Raw genomic sequence first — 15,952 nt, forward strand, 5'->3', positions numbered from 1 at the left:
CTGACCTACAGCAGCATCTTGTCAGAACCTCAGGGACCAGTGGTGATGACCTTTTTTTGTCTGTGGCACAGATGAGGTTTGCTTTAGCAGGGTGGCTTTATTCAGTAAAGAAAATGTGATTGTACTGGGGCTGTTTTATCCTTTGCTGTAGAATTTCTGTCTGGAACTTTGACCAGATTTTCCCTCTGAATCTAGCATCTTCCTAGTAGAGGTACAGAAGCTGAGGAAGGTGCATATGCCTCACAGGAACCTTATTTTTGCTCAGCTGCCGTTCAGAAACAGCCATCCTATTCACTAGCAAACACGTGAATACAGGATCTTTATACTAAAACTCTTATTTCTATATTTAAAATTCCAGCATGGTTTGGTGAGAGGAAGGTATTTGGGGGTTAATAAGAAACGTGTATTCTTCAAAGCAGCCCCATCTCCAAAAAAAAATGTCCACAGCCTTATAAAATACCTGGTTTGTGTCCTAAAATAAAGCATGTATTTCATGCTCTAAAAGTCTGAGGTTTGTAGCTGAAAAAGATTAAGTAAATAATTCAGAATTTGTTATGTTTACTTGTTAATAATTAAGCAGATTAGTCTGTGTACTTTTTATAGGCATTGAACTTTATTTATTTATTTTTATTTACTTGGCTCATGTTCTGATTTTTAAACTTGAAGAAGTTTCTGCCAAGGAAGAGATCATGAGAGAAAAGGCATCGAGGAGTTAAGTACTGCACAGGAAACAAAATCTGTAGGGACACATAATCTCTGGAGAGAATGGAGAATTGTCATCTCTCACTTCCCTTCTGCATTCCTCCAGACTAATCTCTAGTGCTTTAAGGGAATTAAATTTTAAAGGTGACAATGATTTTTCTGACAAAAGCAGCACCTTTGATTCCTACTTTGTGTTTCCAAAGACAGAGAGGTCTCTCTTTGTTAGGAGATGACATTTGGTTCACGTCAGTCAAAGTTCCAGCCGTGTTCCATTTCAGAAATAGCTCAGAAATTTGAAGGAAAAGATTGGTAACAGACTCATCATGTGGCTGTTTTCCTGTTATTTGAGTGAGATACAGTCTGGGGAGAAGCTGTAAACTGACAGATTGTCTTTAGAGGAGGTACAGAGAGGCCGCAGCAGCATGAGTTGATCTCCCAGCCACATTTGGAACCATCCATTGAGAGACTGCATCCTGTGGCAAGTGATAGTTTGGCCCAAGCCGATCTGTCTGGGCAGCTTTCAGTGGTGGTGAACAAGCCAGTAGCTGCCCAGGGTCCTCTTGAATCTCAGTATCTGTCGCTTGAGAAGAGAATGTGGTGCGAAGCAAAATGATTCTGTTTTCTGTCCAGTAATTTTTGCTTGTTGTTTTACATAGTCTAGCCCTGAGCATAGATTGAAATAGAGAAAGAGAAGAGAGTTGGTTCTCCCCTCCTCCCCTGCCCACTGCTAATCACATTCCCTTCCTACCTTAAGTAAGGCCACTGCCTAATATTTCTGAATGTTTGAACTGTTCCTTTGGTCTTGGCAGAATAAGATATCATTTGATATTTTCACTCACCTTTTCCAAAGGGGAGACAAAGCACAGGGTGGTGTGAAAAGTCAGCCGAAGTGATCGGCATTAAAAGACAAAAGCTGCTCAAATGTGAGAGTGATCTTTGGACTGTATATTAAAAATCAAAGATTTTAAAAGACTGTTTATGTGAAAATTAATAGCCTGATTTTGTTGACAGTTGAAGTCTTCAGCTGTTACCATGGCATGTTTTAATTCTCTGTCTGCACTGGTATTTCCTTCTGAAGAAATACACAGGCTCGTTGCTCTGATATTAAAAATGCCATTTGCTTCTCATGTTCCAGGTGATGATTTCTGTTTAAGTAAACTTATGGTACATGAAATAAAGGCATATGAACCTCTCAGACAGCATTACAGATGCTCCCTTTTCTCCTCCATGTGACTGCTGCCTTCAAAGATCATTTTGTCCTGAGCCTAGACAGTTAATCCAAGTCTTTCACAGAGATAAATATGGGCAGGCAGTATTTTTCAAATAGATTTGAGTAGTGCACAGGGAACTTGAATTGTTTCCTGAATGACTTTTTCATGTGTGAAGGATGTAACTGTAACATAATTGTTTCTTTAATTTTTTTCTGTACATGTATGAAGCTTCCTTTCCCACAAAAAAGCCAAATCATATCCAGTTCATTATCTTACACTTGCAGACCAGGTCAGTGGTCTGCTTGGGGCAGTTGTCTTCAGAAATTCTTCAGACAATGTCTTTATCATGGAATTTAATGCTAGTCACTTGATTGATTCTTTTTTTTTTCCCCCAGACTGTCAAGCTTAACTCTTGAGAAAAGTTACAAAGATCTCAACTCTCCTTCTCAGTGGACCAAGGTCCATATCACAGAAAACCATTACTACAGTCAGTAAAAGTTGTCCTTGGTTGTAAGTCCAGTGAAGGGTTGAAGCAGCCCCAAAACCTGACCCTTCAACATGGTCCCTTAGTTCAAAGCTGAAGGGTAGTGGTGAGCCTGTGTGAGACAATCTATTCTCCTGATAGAAATACTGCCCTGAAAATGAGGGAATTCCAAGCTTTAAGTGTGCCAGATAAGACTTTTCCACAGACATTAAATTCTCACACAATATTTTTTTTAGAGCGTTTTTGTCATGCACTGTCCCTTTTGCTGAGAATATACTTTGCCCAAGTTTCATGCCAGGTTGAATCTCAAAAAAGACCAAGAGATTTACAAGTACTCTCACAGTGAATCATGTCTGAGATTCTTTTTGGCTCCTATATTCTTAGCATTAATAAACAGTGATTTCTTTCATTCACTTGCTGCTGGACTTTAGTTTGTATGTGTGATGACTATGTTTGGAAGGAATTGAACTGGAGTGATGCTAATATAATTTATCTTACTCTTTGAATTTTGTTCTTAAATGTAGGATCAAAAAGAGAAGATTTACCATCCTACAATATTCCCCCTCCCACCATAAGCTCGAGAGAAAATGTAAATAAAATTGACACCTTCTTTACGTTTTCTTGAGTGGAATGTGTTTATTTTGGTTTCACTTAATCTGATGATAGGTCACTGAACAGTGTTTTTTTCATTAGTAGCAAATATCAGAAGGCCATGCAGCCTGTGAGGCATCAATATAAGTAAATGAAAAAGCGTGTCTAGTTCCTCTTGTTTGCATTTTCAGCAGTACAGGATGCTCTTGTTGCTGTACAAGCAATTAGCATAGCGGAAGAGGCATTTTTTAATTTAGGACTGTTTAAGTTATCCATTTCTGTATTTCTTACTTTTGTGGTAGATCTCATTCTGGTTAGATATTTAAAAAGCAGAGTTAACAAATGTACCTCATTTACTTCATCCTGAAAAGCACATTTTGCTAGGAAATCACCAGGGTCCAAGTCAAGCCTCTCTGAGGACTGATAGACTTACAGCTTGGAGCCCAGTAAGCCTCCAGTGAGCCTGTGCTGTGAAGTGTTCACCTCTGCTTTGTACGGGGAGTGAACTGTCATGTAAAAGGGAAAAAAACAAAGTGGTTTCCTGAATTGCACGCAGGGTTTTTCACTCCGTTGATGTCATACAGATGCATCAGGTTTTGAGGGTGTTACTTGATATTATATAACTTGAATCACCAATACACTGTTGATCTAAGTTAAACCACAAGGTTTAAACATGGAGGTTGGAATTGAAAACAAAGTGTATGGCCTGGAAACAGCTGTTTTGGTCCAACAAATTACCATCTCAAGTATAAGGCTTGATTAATTTAAATCATGTATAAAAACAGTTATAAAAACTGTGGCAGAAATGTTGCCTCTAATTAAATTCAGGCATTCAAATGTTTAGAAAGGATCAACTAATGATTGTGAAAATAAAGTAACTGTAACAGTTATACAGACTCTTGTACAGCAATTCCTGGCAAAAATTACAGCTGACAAGAGGGTAGCTTGTCATCATGAGTAGTTGTACAAATGTTCAAATGACAGTAGGCCAGTGAAAAGAAACTGAGACTTTTGACTTGGATTTAATCCTTTGCAGAACTTGAGGAGTCTAAACCGCTGGAGGTCTGACTGATCAACGTGTTTTAAAACAAAAAATTTTCTCTCACACCTTGTGATCAAATTTTCCCATGCTCTTTCCATGCTTTTCAGGCTCCTCAGTACCAGCCTCTCTTACTGGGCTCACTCAGCAGAGCCACCTCTCACTGCAGCATGTCGTGTGCCAGCAAGCACAGAGTGGTGCACCTGGTAGCTGAGGCAGACATTAGGCAAACAGTACAATTTTGTACCTAGTATCGTTGGAATCAAACATATCCTCCTGCAATCCATCCAGCAGCATTTAAAGGTCAAAACCCCATCCTCATTATTCAGTATCTAGGCCTTCTGCTTTGCTTTATTCATTGTCTGTGCAGATCTGACAGATTGTTCCAGGCCATCCTTGTGTAGTGCTGGAAAGTGCTAACAGCCACTGTCCGGCGAGTCTCTCTCTATTCAGGCAACTGCAGACCATAGGAGGGCTGAAGCATTTGTTGCACAGCCTTAGATCAAGCAAAATAAACCTACTTCCCTGAAAACAGTAGAAGATGCCATCCAGCAGCCTGTGCCAAGTGCACTCAGGACTGAGCCACACAAGCTGGGGAATTGTCATAGGGAAATTTCTGCAAATGCTGCTGGAGGCATCGTTTGATTGTGATGACCACAGGTAGAAAGCACCCAGAAAACAAAAGGAAAGCGAGAAGATCTGAGAAAGAATTGTGAGCATGTCTCAGAGAAAGAAACAGAAGCATCCCTGTAGTAGCCAGGAACTGGTGGGAAGTCAGGTTTGGAAACAATGAGCCTGAAAGCCTACTGTTGTTATATCTTCTTTATTTGAGAAAGCAACACTTTGTGTGCTTTCTTTCCAGTAAGTAAAGGTACTCCAAAGATGAGTTCATTCTGATAAGTAATCTCTTCTTACCTATAATCCCAGTAGTAAAAATATCTTTGTGGCTAGCTATGAAAAACCCCCACTAGCAAAATAGATATATTATTTTTATAGCATATAAACCATTTATTAATTTTTAAATTACTTGAGTAATTTATCTAAAAATATAGTTGTAGAATTTTTTAAAAATGTATATTATTAAAGAATACCAGTCATTTTAGTTAGTCCTGCCATACTCTAGCTGGCATTAGCTTTGGACACAGGTTCTTATTTGGAAAGTCAGCACTTGAGAGGAACAAAGGGATCTCACTGCTCCTTCAAGGAAGCAGGAAGCCTGACTCGAATGGACACTGTAATCTAAGTGAACATCTTAAAACAGGGACTGGAAACTATTTAGGGACCAATCTGGTCCCTAAACCATATTCTGAATTGGTGAAGGAGGGTTCCCAACTCCTTCTTTCACTCTTCAAAATGCTTACTTTTTTCCTCAGCTGTGTGACAGCCACTTCTGAGCATTTTGGTAGTTAACAGTACATGGTACTAGGTCTGCTTTTGGTTCTCTCTTTCTTCAATGCAACCTGTGGAGAGGTTTTCTGAACATTCTAGTCCTTAAAGCTATTTCTAGCTGAAAATATTATTCATGTTTTTCATTTAAAAAAAAAACAACAAAACTCTCCAGACTCAACCTATTAGAGAGCTTATCTCTAACTTTTGCCAAAATGCATTTGAATGATAAACAGGCAAAATTTTGGTTGTGACATGCATTTGTTTTTATCCCTAAGATGAATTAAACTGCACTTAGTGGAAAAAAATTACTTTTTTGAAGCATGGAGTCTTAGAAATCGCTCCCTACTTATTTCGTGTCCAGCTGTATAACTTCCCTCCCTGAAGCATGTGCATAGCATGACCTTGAAATACTGGTACATTTAGTTTATTTTTTTGTCACCTGTGCACTGCACACAAATGTGTAGGGCTTTGTTTTGTCTTGCTTCAGATAGGTGTACGTTTATATGTATACAGCATTCCACCCACTTCCTCCACTGAACACCAGCTATTTGACTGTTATGGAAACTCAAGGTTTTTTGTGTGCAAATCCCTAAATGTACTCATTTCTTTTCTTTACAGCAGCATAAGAAAGAAGTGTTGAGAGCTGCTCTTAACCCTTTTGGAGGCCAAAGTCAAAAGGTAAAACCAAATGCTAATGTTCGTGTTTCTGAAGGTGTTGACATCATAATTGTTTGGAAATGCTCTTTCCTTATCGCATCTAAACTGAGATTTCCCACAGGAGAAAAGCAGGGATATGGTAAGAGGAATCAAAACATTATTAGGCCTCTTTAAGAGCCACCAGCATATCTGGGCATAAATTATACAGGTAAGTTACGACTGGTAAACTGCAATTATCTGTTTTACTTAATATGAAAACACTGGCGTTGAGAGTCATTGGGAATTTCAGTAGGATTTAATATTGCTAAGGATTTAATGATTTTTTTCTCACTATTACTTGATAGTTTTTATGATATATAAAGTTTTTTCAAATTACAGTAAAACAAATCCTGTAGCTCTTTTCTCAGGCAAGAGTCCCTCAATGGGAGTTTTGCCTGAGTGAGAACTGAATGAGGTCTAAATAATTAGCAATTAAAATATTCAGTTATTGTGCTACTGTATATAACAAAGCACTGAAGGTATTAAAAATTGCTAATCTCCTTCTTATTAAAATGTTAACTGCTAAACATAATACAGTTTTGCATTTCTATCATTCATTTTTGCAGTTCATTAGTAGAGGTGAAATGTTTGTGACAAATAGTCATTTGAACTTTTAAGGGATTGACTTTGTTTTCCTGGCATTTTAGTTAATATTTCCAACTGAGTTAATTTACAAGCAGAAGTTTTTGCGTAAGCCGTGGATTTTAGTGAAAAACCTGACCATGAGCAGCTTCTCACATGCCATTCATGAGTATTTGCAGAAGAAAGCCAATGGTAGGCTACTCCTCAGGAGGCAGGGCTGGGCAGTTTGAGTACGTAATTTATGCATGTTTATGGCAGTTTGAGTATGTAATTTATTTACATTTTGATCAAGCAGCTTCTTGTCATGGACTCCAGTTATAGGTTAAGGGTTGTCCAAAAGGTTTACTGGACAATTTTCGGTGAGACACTGGCATGTGAACAGATCAGCAACTGGCCAAGGAGCAAAGCTGTGTACCCCAGGCCTCTTAATTAGCACATGAGCTCTTTATTACCCTGCTAGTTAGTGTAAGGGCCAGACTGTGCTCTCATCCTGCTTCACAGTGCAAAAGAATGGGTGAGATGCATCTCCCATTTCCTTCTTCATGCAGCAGCAGAGGAAGTGTGGGAAGGGAGAGTCATATCTGCTGTTAAGAGAACAGAGTGGTAAGTGAAGGTGGTTAACTGGTAGAGCAAGAAGATGAATTTATGAAAAGATTTGGTGACAGGTGAATTTCCCAAAGGGAGGTGACACCCTCAATGCTATTTCCCCCATAGTCACTCCCTGGAGTAGATTTTGTCACTTACTATGCCTAAAGGGTTTTGTTTTTTTTTTTTTCTGATCTTTCTATAGAGACATTTAGACCTAGGCATTTAATTGTGCCATATAACTGTTGGCAATTCAGGCCATGATTCTGCAAGGATTTACACATGTATTTCACTTACAGCATTATGAGTAATCCTGTTGAAATACATGAGATTAATTGCAGGACATAAAGTTAGGCATGTATATTTGTCTTTGCAGTAAAAGGGGTGTAGTTTAATTTATTTATTTACTTTCAGGGTGGGAAATTATTTTTAAAAATACCTAAATACATGGGATTTTCCACTAATTTTGTAGCAATAAAAGAGGAGATGGATGGTAGCAAAATAAGCTTTCTGCATGCTCCCCAAAATTACATTTTTGTCATGTTCTCAGCTGTAAAGTATGGGTAAGAATAGGCTGTTAACATTTTCCTGTTTGCATGAACAGTTAAACCTCCAGCTAGAATGAGATGATCATATGATTTATTATAGAGAAGTGAACAGGACAGAAATCAAACAGGAAGGCATGCGTACTTGTATGGACTCTTGTTTATAATTTCATCAGATTGGTGCACACCTCAGACATTTTATTTAGTGATAAGATATGCAAATTATTCTGGAGCCAGCAGCAATACCTTCACCTGAATGTCAAAACTGGCAGAGGTTTTTAAACCAAACCTCAATAACAACTTGTATTTTAAAGCAACTATTCCTAAGATATAGCTGCCAACTACAGACAAGTAAGTGCAGAATTGTTTCCTACTTTCCTTCATACCATTTTCCTTCCTCTCTTGTTTACCTCTCTGGAGGAACAAGGCTGCAGGCTTACCTGTAAATACTGGGTGTAACTATGGGCAACAGTGCAGATGAGCTACAAAGGTATGTGGAAGTTTGTGCAAAGCACAGGAATGCAGTTTGGAAATGGGGAGACCTATGGAATGAGACAGAGGAGATATCTTCTGTTTCTCCTACATCACACCTTTGTATCTCTGAAGGGATGAGTAGCACAGACTCATTTCAACTGCTTGCTCTGTCTTTGGTTTTAGTTTTCTTGCATTTGTAGCCTTAAATCAGAACGTGGTAGTGGAAGCCTGTGGATACAGTGGAACATTTGGATGGTAGCTTTGCCATGAGGTTGAGAACTGAAATTCCTCAAAGCTGTAGATGTTTAGCTGCTGGGGTTTTGGTTTTAAGTGTACGTACACCCGTGAGGAAAAGGGTGTTACTGAATATGCAGCTTGGGATTTAAATGTTAGATGTGTTTATTTTTTGAATCCTTGTTCAAGTCAGTGTGCACTGACTGTAAAGTGATAATCCTGTGCATTTTCCCTAGATCCCTCCTCTTCTGCCTGTAGATGTGTGCACATAACTATGTCCAAACACTTCCATCTGAAGTTTTCCTAGGACTTCCTTGGCTTGTTTTCTTCTTGTTGTTTTTAGTGTGTGTATCTAATTAACCAGAAAGCTATCTGGACTGAAAATATCCAACAACGGGTAACAACTGAAGTTCCTGATTAGAAAGATATGATCTGTCCATAAAATGTAAGTCCTGTAATACATTCTCATGGATCTGGGTGTTCTTTGTGAAAAAACCAAAATACTCAAGTCTTACTGTTTCTGCGGATTTGGGCCGCTGCAGCAGAACATTTTGTTTACAACAACTAATTCTAGGACCTACTTTGGTGTTGTGGATGCTTGATTTCTATCCACTCAAATGGAAGCACTTCAAAATAATTAAAGTAAATGAATTATCCACACACAGAGCAAACCCTTTCAGAGGGAAAGTTAGTTTAAGGAAAGCAAGAATTTGCTTTTTTTTGGTGTAGTTTTTCTAAACCATGTATTTCAAGGTCTTCTTAAATAGGAAGCCAATACTTTTGTTGAAACCTAAAAAATAAACCTGTATTTTTTATTTTCATTTCTGCCATGGCTGGTGAAGTTAAATTATTGAAAACTAGGAAAAAAAAAAAAAAACCAGATGAAATTTGTCTTTTTAAGCTGAAGTCCAGGCAGTAGTGTATTGCCTCTCTGCAAAATGCTTACTGAGGTAGCACTGGAAGAGATCCAGTGGGTGTTGTGGTGTGTTCACTTTTAATGCACTGCTGTAAGAGACTTGGAAAGATTTGGAAGTATTTGAGGGAATTTTCCTGATAGGCTGTAGGAATTCTCCTGGTTTAGTCTTTCACCTGAATGGATGCACTTTAACCCTCTGTTGCAGTCCTGCTGCCCTGGTTGCAGCTTCCAACATTGACACTTGGCCAGTTGGCAGAAGAATTGATCACTTGTTGCTGTATAGGGAATAGTTGCCTAGATCTGCTACCAGTAACCTGGTTAATCCTACCAAAACCTATGCATTCATGTTTGATAAACGTTGATACTGGAATCTGTCATGTTCTTTCAACATCAAGCTTCACAGGAAACCTCTGCTTCCATGCAGAAGTCCTCCTTTACTTGCAGCTCCAGAAGGTGAAATTCAGCTTCTTTCTTATGCTGACACTACATTTGCTGGTTTTTTTCACTGCAGAATTTAATTCCAGGCATCCAGTAGCATTCCAGAGGGAGAGGGGACTGGAACTGCAGCCTGCACTGCTGTTTCTCTGCTTGTGATGAATAATAGCCCACTGGGCTAGTTAACCATTACACTGACTTTTTCCTGTTCCTTCATAGCTGATTTGTGCCCAGGGGACATGGGTTACCAGAGCCTGAACCCAAAGTTCAGTCTTGTGTGTGCATGTGTGTTTATGTTTACCTGCATGCATGTCTGTGGTGTTAACCAGCAGATTTTCCAGTAAAACTAACAGTGCCAGGCCAGTGTGCCTGGTTTGAGGTATAAGTCACAGGTAAGATTTTACCCTTCCTTCTTTACTGTTTTTGATAATGAATGTGAAAGGATTGGTCTCTTAAAACAACACACTGGTTTCCTCATTCCGTTCTTTAAGCATGGAGTTTCAGGATGCTAAAATTCTCTTTCTTAGAGCACATTTGAATTGTGTGGCCTGTGATTCATGTGGATTTGACATACCTCCTCTATGAAAAAGATAACGTCCCTCTTCACTGAGAGTGAAACAGTGGTGGCAAGAAGTATATGCCAGGAAAGGTTTTTGAGATCCAGAACAAGATATTTAGCTACCATGGGTTTTGATCAGATGTGTGCCAGGGTCAAAGCCAAGAACAAACTTTCAGTCATTCTCATTTTCTTCTTCATCTGAACTGCAGATCGTCTGGTAATATCTGAATGCTGTGGCACAGGTGACACTTGCCACTTTTGCCACATGGAACAAAATTTGACTTTGAATTCTTTGTTCTATGCCAGCGACTTAGTTTACATTCTTAGGAAAGGATAAATAGCAGTTCAGCTGTCTAGATGTCACATTCAGGTGTCCAGACAGATTAAAGTACTGATCTTTACTATCTCTGGTGTTTGTTTTGGGAAAGTTAATTTTCTTCAGTGGATAGCTCAAGACGGTGACTTTTTTTGCTTCTTCTCCTGGCCGATTTTTATTCCATTGTCTTTAAAACAGGGAAGACTTGGCTTCCCTGTTTTTCTGTAAAAGTAGAATGTGGCTTGACAAGGAATTAATTGTAAAAGAGAGGGCTAAATCTTCCATCTGGTGGTTCAAGATTTTAACTTCAAATGCTACTGTGTCCTGCAAAGTTCAGGAGATACATCTTTCACTAAGTAGTAGGGCAAAATAATTTCTTCCCTCCCTCCCTCCCTCCCTCCCTCCCTCCCTCCCTCCCTCCCTCCCTCCCTCCCTCCCTCCCTCCCTCCCTCCCTCCCTCCCTCCCTCCCTCCCTCCCTCTTTCCTTCTCTTTATTTCTCTTCCTTTCTCTTCCTCTATTTCTTTCTCTCTCCCTTTCTCTGTTAGTATCTCCCTCTTTCTCTCCCTGTCCCTTCTTTCAGTAGATATTTGAGTAGGACATCTGTTTTCCTGTTAGAACTGAATCAGACATTTGTGTGGGGACACTGTGATGCTGCTGTTGAACACCTTCCAGGTGCTTTTGTTGTTCATTTAGTAAGGCTTCCAGTCAAAGCCAGCCTTTAGTTGTACAGTAGTTGGATGAGCAGAGTAGCATTCCTGCATAACTTCCTGCATAACTCAGTGTTCTCAGAAGTGTGGGTTATTAAAAGACCAACCCCTATTTCTCCTGCACCACGAGTGAAATGGCAGACAACAAAATGAGAGACAGCCAGAAGTCAGCAGCCGTGGGAGCTGGGCCACTTCTGTAGCAGCAGCACAGTTTAGTGCCAAGAAGATGAGATAGACCATTTTGACTCTGAAAAACAGCTTTGAGGCCATTTTAGTCATTCACTTTGGGTCTTTGGAATCAAACTCGTATCATTCTTACTGATATTAATAGGACTTGGGGGATTATACAAGTCTCTGTGCCTTCCAAAGGCATATCTTTAGGATGGCAGAGAGAATTCATGAAAGTAGGCAGAGGCTCTTCTGAGAGAAAAGCAGATGAAAACTTGTATTTTTTCGGGCAAGAAATCAATATTGAAAAAGAAAAAAGGAAGCAAGAAATGTTGCTCCTTAGTCACTTATAGAGCATTTTAATTACATAAGTTTTTATAAATCTGAATTGTGGTCATTAGCTGCAGAACTTTGATCTGAAACTTTTTCCTTCCTCTGAATTAAAATGTCTTTACAATTATGTTTATAGGCACATTTAAATGTTTGGGGTTTTTTTATGAGATGGGACTGCCCCAAGATGTCAGTATCCCTGTCTAAGCATTCTCTTGTAAGATATGTTTTAACAGTTTGATTGGTGTGTGTCTGAAACATAATGTTCCAATCCCACCTGCCTGGCTGGGCTATAAACAGGAGATGAGCTCTTTCCATATAAACTTTAAGCTTCCTTGAAATTCCAGAGGCCACCAGACTGAATCACTCTCATGTTAACTCCTCCACCAAGACTGGAGACTCTTATCATGACTTCAAACGTCATCAAGAAAAACATCTTTCTCTTTGCCAAGACATTATACTGCATTATACTAAATTCATTCATTTAGGGGTAACTAAACTCTCTAGATCTTGGGGAAAAGTATTTTTTACCTAAGCAAACTCTTTATGTTTGACAAACAGCTTTTCTTTGGTTATTTTGCAATTAGTTTTAAAAATCTTCATCCTCCTGCTATTCTTCATTATAGTTGGTGACTGAGCAGAGAGACGTGTGGAGGCAACATTGCAATGTGAAAAACGTAGTTATTATCCAGACTGATCCAAATAAGCAAGCCCACCATCCTCTCAGGCTCTTAGAAAAGTGTGGAACTTTTTTCCCAAGCAGTTGTCTGGGGAGAAGAGCTGCACAGATTTTTGTAAAATGCTCTCATCCATCTATCTCTCAGGCAGATTTGCTTCCTATAGTTTGGAGAGCTGCCTGTGGGTTTTTGAGGAGACAGTTGCTCGTGTATATACACTGAACATGCATGGCCTGCAGGTGATCCTGTTATCTCTGGGACTGTGCTTTAGTAAAATAGATTAATGTTCAGTTACCCAAGCTTTGTTTATGCCACTACTAAAAGGCAGCAGCAGGTGAGAAGTAACTTGAATATGCCCTCTCCTGGTGCTGTTGTATTAAGTGCTGTTTTCATTCTCCAGTTAGAGTTTCCATAATCTAGCCTTTAAATGATGCATTCTTTAAGTTTTTCAGATCCTCAGAGTGATTTTAAGATGCTGGACTTTGTATTCAAGAGGTGACATGACCTCTTTTTCTCTCTTCTTGGGTGCAAAACCTCATCAATTTTGTGAAGAATAGATGCACCTGTAAATAATTTCCATCTCATAATGAAATCCATGCTTATCTGAATATTGATTTCTTAAATAGCAAAAGGAAGAATATATTGAAAAAAGGTATTTTTTCACTTTGAAAACAGGTATCCTTTCTTTCTTCTTATGTAGCTATTAACAGTTTTACAGAGTAGTTAAACTTGTATTTACATTTTATGATCACATTTTTTTGAACATCATGTTGAGAGAGAAAAACATCAGTTAAAAAAATCACACTTCTCCTTTAGAAACCTTTTCCTTAACGTCTGGTAATGTGGGTGTAAGGGTTAGTTTGGCATATTGTAGGAAAAGTACATATAAGCCTTGAGCTTAAATTTTGAATCCTGCACAGTCAAAGCTATGTACAGTTGATCTGGATATAGCTTGCAGAATTACAGAGTTTAGCCTTTAAATAAAATCTTACTTTACTTCTGTTTTGTCAATCAAGTAATCGTAAAATGCATGTTTTTTTAAAAACAAAAAGCATGATTTAGCAGAAGTTTCTCCTGCTTTTTTGATCAATTTTCTGACCAGAGATTTTTTTTCTTGAAGTCTTGCCAATGGCAAAAATAAGGAGGGAATGTGTGGACTCATGCAGAGTGCTCACTAGGGCAAAAAAAAAAAGAAAAACGAAAACCCCTAAGCTATGTCTGAGGAAATGTCACATTTCTCTGATATGAATGAAATGCAGAACTCACTTCTTACTGCTTTGAAAAAATCAAATGAAGTAACCTCTCCGTTTACAGAACAATTTCTCTCTGTGTTCCACTTCCATTTCTTATTGGAAATCAAACAGCTTTGTTTTTCAGCATTTCTCCTGCAAACTTGGTCCCTTGTGCACACACACAAAACCCCCTAAATCTATGCATCCTAGGGAATCAAAGATTTTGGAAGGTACATTTTTCATAGGTAGTTATAAATATGTATCAAAAATTCCCATTGCATGAATTTCTTAAGGGGATAATACATGAAATCACAAAGGAAAATGGTATGGCAAAAAGTACTGAAGTAAACTCAAATTTAGATCTTCACATTAGGAAGACTCTGACTGAAGTAACAACATTGCAGAGATGCTGAAAACAGAGCAGTTGAAGTAGAACTAGATTTCAATCTGAGGCTTTGCTTTTGACCTCTTGCTGGTATGGAGTTCAAAGACAACATTGATGTCATCTTCAGTTGCCTCTAGAATCTCTTCAGTTAGGGAAGATATCTGCTCATGAAATACAAATAGAAGTCTTCATTCGTTTGTACAACTTCAGGGTATTAATTCTTAACACAGCTTTCAATGAGGTAAAAGTTCACAGTAACTCTTAGAGGAAATGTTCAAGTGGATTATCTCTGAAAATGAGGGAAAAATATTTTATTTTATTTTATTTTATTTTATTTTATTTTATTTTATTTTATTTTATTTTATTTTATTTTATTTTATTTTATTTTATTTTATTTTATTTTATTTTATTTTATTTTATCTTAGTTTAGTTTAGTTTAGTTTAGTTTAGTTTAGTTTAGTTTAGTTTAGTTTTTAAGAGGAGGACCTCGAGGAACGTCTGTGGGCTTTTTGGGGATTTCAGCTTCTTTTCCCTAGTGCACTGCATCCACTAAATGTGAGATGGGAGCACTTTTTCCTTGCACAAAGCTGTCATTGTTTTAAGGCCATTCTGCTCCTTCTGAGCAGGTGTCTCACTTGCTTGGCTCTCCTGGAGAAGTTTTATGGATTAAAGCACCACAAGTACCCTGCACAGTGGCACTATTAACAGTGTGGAATGAGGTTGGGAGAAAAACTCATATAGAAGCTACACACCTAGGTGCAGTTAGTAAACAGAGATAGTTCCCCTCATTAAGCATAATTAAACCTAATATTGACTGCAAACTGTTACTTACCTTAAACTTCTCTGCAGACATTGTGGGAAAGGGATTAACTTAACAGATAGGTACACTAATTACTACTTTCTTCACATTAAAGTTACCATCAGCAAGGCCTATATTCATAAATAAAACATAGTAGGGGATGAGAGACTGAGAAATATGTAAATTCATTTGCAGAAAAAAAAAAGACCAAATTAAAAAAAGAAAGTTGAGTGATGCTACTGGAAGCAAAATGGCACTCTAGCTAATTACCATGAAAAGTATGATAAATCATGGACATGTATCCTTGACTTCTGACTGATAGAGCCTGCAGAGTGCAATCTCTCATGCGTAGCTGCCTCTGACTGATTTAAACCCCTACCACTATCGGGTTTGATGGGAAAGCACAAAAGTGTGTTATTTTATTTCCTTGGGTATTGTTGCTACCTCTTTCTTCCCAGAAATGACTTGCAATTATTGTAAAAATACAGTCTGATTTCTTGTCTGCAGAAGAAATGTTGTTTGATGCAATTGACAAACAAAGGCACCAAAGATGGTCTACTTATGGTTTAATAGCTGCATTTTCAAATGCAATTGATCTGGTATATTGAGATGACTATGGAAATATAATAAAATGTCAAGGGAGGAGTTGCTTTTGCTTTTTTATACTTATTCTCACGGGATAGATCTTGAGTCCCACAGACAAGATTAAAAGTCAGAATCAGTTTAATTTATGAATTTCTGTTTGTTTTCTGTAGAATTTTAAGTGAGTCACGTTGTTGCTCTGTGCTTCAGCTTTTTTATCTGTTTGCTCCCAAATTTCATAGTTTTCCGCACCTAACAATTGCTGCAAGGGAGTGCACACACTCAGTTAGGATTATTCAGATGAGAGGCTTGC

General features: G+C 38.3%; 1 protein-coding gene across 3 annotated transcripts in view; it reads left to right on the plus strand.

Annotated features, from left to right (window-relative positions):
* The window catches only part of ZBTB20 (zinc finger and BTB domain containing 20), a 473,573-nt gene that overhangs the window by 80,871 nt on the left and 376,750 nt on the right, over window positions 1-15,952 (plus strand). For 2 of the 3 annotated variants that reach the window (XM_084225372.1, XM_084225373.1), the window contains exon 2: window positions 6,035-6,094. The gene's annotated coding sequence lies outside the window, so the exon portion shown is untranslated. Of the gene's footprint in view, window positions 1-6,032; window positions 6,095-15,952 lie in introns of those variants that run through there. The other variant, XR_014616920.1, reaches the window with a different exon arrangement.

Source organism: Fringilla coelebs, assembly GCF_963513975.1.
Source record: "Fringilla coelebs genome assembly, chromosome: 2".
In the NCBI taxonomy this organism is placed as follows: Eukaryota; Metazoa; Chordata; class Aves; order Passeriformes; family Fringillidae; genus Fringilla; species Fringilla coelebs.